This window comes from Chionomys nivalis, chromosome 9, assembly GCF_950005125.1.
Source record: "Chionomys nivalis chromosome 9, mChiNiv1.1, whole genome shotgun sequence".
Taxonomy (NCBI): domain Eukaryota; kingdom Metazoa; phylum Chordata; class Mammalia; order Rodentia; family Cricetidae; genus Chionomys; species Chionomys nivalis.
Genome location: NC_080094.1, coordinates 14,431,791 through 14,438,034, shown reverse-complemented (window position 1 = coordinate 14,438,034; position 6,244 = coordinate 14,431,791).

Sequence of the window (6,244 nt, the reverse complement as noted above, 5' to 3'; positions counted from 1 at the left end):
GGGCTATTCTGAGCACACCTATTTTGGGCTTTTTTAAAAAAATACTTTTATTTAACCCTTTAGAGCCAGCAGTAAGACTGTGTTTCTGTTAGGTTGGATGTGATCCTTGCCACCTTAAACCAGAGCAGGTGTGATCAGTTACCTGTGCAAGGCCTGCACCAGAATGGGCACGTTGTTTGTCTTTGTTTCTTTTTTTGAGGGAACGGGGCATATTTCACAAGATTACGTAAGCACTTTGGCTGGCGACAAGCACAGATGGCAGCACTGCTGGTGGCATAGCTGCTTTTAAGTGGTACAGGGGACTTGACAGTGATGCAGCTGCCCTTGAACCTGCACAGGCTCCTTCCTGTCAGTATCCCAATAAAACTTAACTAGTTTGCCAATTGACTTGGATGGAATCCTTCCTTTCTTTAGTCTCTTAGTATCTTCCCTATCTGTAGTAAATAGATCTGTCTATATCTCCTAGGATAAGGCATACAACTGAGCCAAGTGTCAGAGGAACCCCCAGGTGACAGTTTTCATCTGTAACGGGGTCTGCCAGGTAAGGGATGTTCCCCCCTCCCCAAGTAGCTGGTGGACAAGTATGTTACAGTCCCTGAAAGCTGTGGATCAGGAATGTAAGCAGGCAGTTGTGTGGCCTGTGTTGTAGGCAACAAGACATGCAACTGAGGCCACACTGTCCGCCCAGGGTAGCTTTATAGCGGAGGAGTTAGAGTGGAAAGAATGGCTGTTACCTACTGTTAGCCTCTGTGAGTAAATGGGAGAAAGGGAAGGAGAGGTAGAGGGATTGCTTGTCATACAGCTAAGAAGTGCAAATTGAGTCTGTTTCTGGAATCCAAAAACTTGGGAAGCCATGGGAAGAGTTGGTAAATACAAAGGAAGGGAAGATCCATGACTCAACATGCTGGTGACCTTAGAGATGGTTCAGTGGAGGAAAATGATAATCAGAATACTCTGCCTCTGAACAGCTTGACTGGGAGGGACTGAGGTGGCTCCATGGGAAAAACAGACAATGTATCTGCTGCTGGACCTGGGGACCTGTCATGGCGGAAGGAGAAGAGGGAAGCTGTCCTCTGACCACACATACACCCTGGCGTGTATGTACCCATATACACACTACAAACAATAACGACAAAAAAGGACTAAAATAAAAACTTTTTTAACCATTTGTCTTTTGAGACTGGGACATGGGTGGGGGGTGATGGGGTGAAAACTCTTAATTGTAGGTGCCATGAAATAGAGATTGTCACTTGTCCCTCCTTGAGATAAAAAGTATAGTCTGAGACAACGGAATCAAACTATCAGCTTGTATAAACTGTTAGGGACGTTTGGTTGTTTGTTGAGGTGGTTGTGATTATTAGACACTAGAAGGCAATAGAAAAGGGCAGGCAGTACTGAGAACTGGGTGTGAAGGAAATGCATGCTGCATAATTCACCTCGATAAGACTGTTGACAGCAAAGTGAAAAGCTAATTTAGCAGTGACCTCAAGACTGGTCTGGGCCTTTAGGTTTTCTGATAATAGTAGGCGACATGACCTTTGTAATGTAGGAGAGGCCAGCAGGTCTGTGAAGAATAGCATGCACATAGGATTAGTGAGTGCTAAAAACCTCGAGGACTTGGGGAAAGGAAACCCAAGGAAGGTCTTTGGTAGTTGCTTAAAACCAAATGGGGTCCTATTTGTATTGATTGAGTTGGAGTGACAGGAAACCAAATTTGGTGTTTTTGAGCCTTTAAAACGGTAGTTCTCAACCTGGGGGCCACAACCCCCTGGGGGAATTGAACACCCCTTTCACAGGGAATCACCTAAGACAACTGGAAAACATTTACATTACGATTCATAACAAGCAAAATTACAGTTAAGAAGTAGCGGTGAAAATTTCATGGTTGGGGGTCAGCCACAACTTGAACTCTATTAAGGGGCTGCAGTGTTAGGAAGTTTGAGAACCAGCTAAAAGGAAGGCTTCAGAGCCAAGCGTCAGCTAACTCCGAGGTGTGAACATGATGGCAGGGAGGGTTGGGGGTGGTGGAAGATGATCAGAAGTGGCCAAGATTAAAATGAGCACACAAAGGAACTAGAGGCCTCGTGAATTGCACATTTATCTGCCCCTTATTAGTGTGTAAAACACGGGCTATGGTACATACTGGAACTAAATGTACCTTGGCAACCCTCAAAGGTGCCAAGAACTAAGCAGCACTGAGTAGATTGAGAATGGTACAGGTAGGTGTCCCTGCAGACCACTTGGGAAAAGTTTCTACTTGGTGTGAATTTTAAGGCAGACATGTCTGGTTGGGTGAAATGAGAGCTGTAAAGTTTGACCTCCCTTCCGTGGGCAATAAATAACCAAATAGGCTGCCCAGGGTGCGTGTGACAAAGCTACAGGAACCAGGACGAATTTTTAAAGGATAAAGTATCCAATCAGCAGCAAACAAACACTCAGCTGCCCAGTGTGGCCTGTAAAGAAGCCAGATGGAGGCTGGTCATGGTGCCATGCACCTTTAGTCCAAGCACTTGGGAGTCAGGAAACCATCTTAGTCTCCATAGTGAGCTCCAGGACAGCCAGGACTACATAAGAGACCTTATGCTGCAGCAGCTGTATGGGTCCATCGAGGTGGCTCAATGGTGGGGGCTCTTGTTTCCTGGCCTGAAAACCTGAGTTTGATCTACAAGGCCCACCCACATGGTGGAAGAAGACAGCCAACTCTTCAGATGTCCCCTGACCCTGACATACATGCCAGTGTGCACATGCATGTATGTGCATAGACACACAGAGTGAATAGGTTAACAATAAATGATGTTACAAAAAAAGAGCCAAACAACTCATGGGTAATGGCTGAATTACAAAGAGCAAAATAGAGAAATGCCATTCCTGGCCACACTGCTGAACCCAAAGCTGGTCTCTTGAAGAAAACAGTGCAAGTGGTGAGATTTCCCTTTGCCAATACTTGCTTCCCTATTCCCCTGGCTGCTGTATCCCCAACCAACTCTCCCTTAGTAGGAGCAGCCTTTGGGTGCTCTATCAAGGTTTCCTCCAGAGCCCCACTGTCACGGGATTGTTAGCACGTTCAGGGACAAAATCCTGGATTAATGTACCTTCAAAATGTTCATGCTTGGGCTAGAGAGATGGCTCAGAGGTTAAGAGCACTGACTGCTTTTCCAGAGGTCCTGAGTTCAATTCCCAGCAGCCACATGGTGGCTCACAGCCATCTGTAATGAGATCTGGCGCCCTCTTCTGGCCAGCAAGCATATAGACAGAACACTATCCATAAATAAATAAATTTTAAAAAATGTTCATGCTCCCTTAAAACTTTATAGTTCAAGCCGAGCATGCCCATAGGCACTCCTGTCCATCACTTTAATCTTAAAATGTGTTTCAGCATCTTAGAAACTGAGTGTGCTTAGGAGGGGGCCGCATCCTCTTGAGTAGCTATAGTCTTGTGTAAACATGCTTCCTTCATCCAAGGACAGCATTGCTTTAGGTTACAAGTCTGTGGTCACATGATGGTACTCCAGGAAGATGGCTTCATTATATAGATGATATGGTGCTAGCCTCGAAGCGTTTTACAGATAGATGTAGAAACACCTTGAAGATGTGCAAACCAAACCTAAGGAAGAAAGTGGGATGTTAATCCACACAGTGTGAGGTCAGCTGAGATTTTTTTTTTCTTTCTTTTTGAGACAGAGTTTCGAAACTTGCTTTTTTAACTCACTGAAATCCTGCCTCTGCTTCCCAAGTACTGGGATTAAAGGCATTTGTCACCACCGCCCAGCCATCTGAGAAATTCTTAAGAATTTTATGGTTGGGTAAGACACATGATCCCTGACAAGGTTATTGGCCGAATTCCGTAGTATTTTCTGGACATGATTGTTGTTCTCAATGAACTCAAAGCAGCTATGGTGTGCACAAGGTGTGCACAAGATCAAGCCAGTTGGCATTCTAGCACAAATGGGGAGGGGTGTGAGCCCCTTTACTGCTGCTGGGGAGCTATTGACAACCATGCTGCTAGGAGAGGAGTCAGTTTTGCTTAGGGGTGTGGTCCCTGGAAAATTGACCATGCTCTAATAGATGGCTACAATCCCATACATATATTCATAGCACTATTGAACTCAGTGGGTTATGAAAGGTGGGGGGAGGCATGAAGTCAGGAGGGGAGTGAGGATTATGAGTAAAAGACATTGGATACATGTATGAAATCGTCAATGAGTAAGTAAAAACTAAAGAAGCTGAAAAGATGGCTCAGTGGATAAGAGTATATGCCCTCACAGAAGGCATGAGTTTGGTTCCCAGAATCCACATTTAGTGGTTCCAGCTGCTCAGGACCAACAGCTCTGACCTTAATGGGTGTATGCGCTCATATACAAATATCTACATAAAAACACACACATAATTTTTAAAAATAATCTTAAAGCTAAAACAAAAATAGTTTTAAATAATTCTCTAATAGCCTGTGCCTAAGAATGTAAAACATAGCTTGGTGGTGGCACACATCTTTTTCCCAGCACTCAGGAGGCAGAGGCAGGCGGATCTCTGTGAGTTCAGGCTAGCCTGGTCTATAGAGCAAGTTCTGGAACAGGCTCCAAAGCTACAGAGAAACTGTCTCGAAAAACAAAAAACCCAAACAACAACAAACCTAAAACAAATATGAGTGTTTGGGAGCTCCTTTTTGCTGATGCATTTTTATCTCATTTTTGTTCATTAAGAAAGACTTATTTGTTTGGGCTGGAGAAATGGCCCAGCAGTTAAGGAGTACTGGCTGCTCTTCCATAGGACCCAAGTTCAATTCCCAGCACCCACATGCTACAGACAGCCCACAACTGTAACTCCAGTTCCCTGGGACCTGACATCTTCACGCCAATGCACATAAAATTAAATAAATTTTTTAAAAAGACTGTCTAGATGCTAGATTTGAAACAAAAAGACTTGCTTGCTTTTATTTCAAGTGTATGACTGACTGTTTTGCCTGCATGCATATATGTCCATCATGAGCATGCAGTGACCCTGGAGGCCAGGAAAAGGTATAAGTACCCCTGGAACTGCAGGTACAGATATGGGTGCTGGGAACTGAACTTGGGCCCTTTGCAAGTGGCATTTCTGTGTCCTGCCTTCCTATCCTTAGAACTTGATTTTTAAAGAAAAAAAAAAAAAAAGAGGGCAACCCATGTGGAATTCTTTTAAAAAGACCTAGAGGCTTCTGAGGAAGTTCCAGAGGGCTGCAGATGGGGGCTAGGCAGAGCCGACCTGAGCAAGCTGTCCCAGTAGGATCCTGGCTCTAGTCATGGAAAGGAACAGACATCTAGAGTCCACCACTAAAGAAAGCAACTAATGCCAGCCATGGACAAAGCATCGCCACAGCTGGAATCTGCCGCTGGTTCCACTTCAGTACCACTAAAAGCAACTTCTCCAGCTAAGGATAGAGTGGAGAGCCTCGTGGCCTAACCCGTGAGGGTGACCCAGCATCTGGCACTGCAAAGGCAGTCTACACATTGACGGTACCACTCAGTGTCTGCAAACCCTGCCGCCGATGCCATCCAGGCTGTGCTGAGATCCTCTCCAGCCACTAACTCTCCCTCTCCTGATAACTCAACCAAGAGTCAAGCTGGAAAAGGTACAGAAAAGGATGCTCCCCACATCTGTAGATTCCTGGTACAAGCAAGATGCTGCCCCAACTAAGGTCACCAACCAGTAATGGTGCCTGCTGCAATGCAAAGAACAAAGGTGCCAAGTGACTAGAGAGGAGGGGAGGAGCCACGGGCCTGAGGGCAGAGCAGATGAAACTCATCCTTCAGCTGTCTTCAGAGGCTTGACTCGAGGTGGCCCAATGGGTCAGGGGGAACTGCGGGAGCTGAACAGCCACAGAAAAGAGCAGATTTGGAAATACATAATACAGTTAAGTTAAATATGTATAGTATATAAATAAATAATTGTATATGTTTATAAATATAATCAATATATAAAACATGCCCATTTAATATGTGACACAAAAGCAGAGCCCATTGTGGTTTCCTATGTAACAGCCCACAAGCCCCAAATTGTCACATGCAGCCTTCAGTCCCTTCAGACACAAACCCCTCAGTGCCGAAGGAGAGACTGAACCCGGATGAGAGAGAAGGCTTTTCTGGAGGCAAGATAAAATTGTTTGTGTGCAGCTGCTTGTGTGTGCACGTGACTGTGTGTGCAGGTGCGAAGGTCGGAGCTATCTATAGCTCACCACCTGTTTTGAGATAGTTTTCTTATGCTGAGCCTG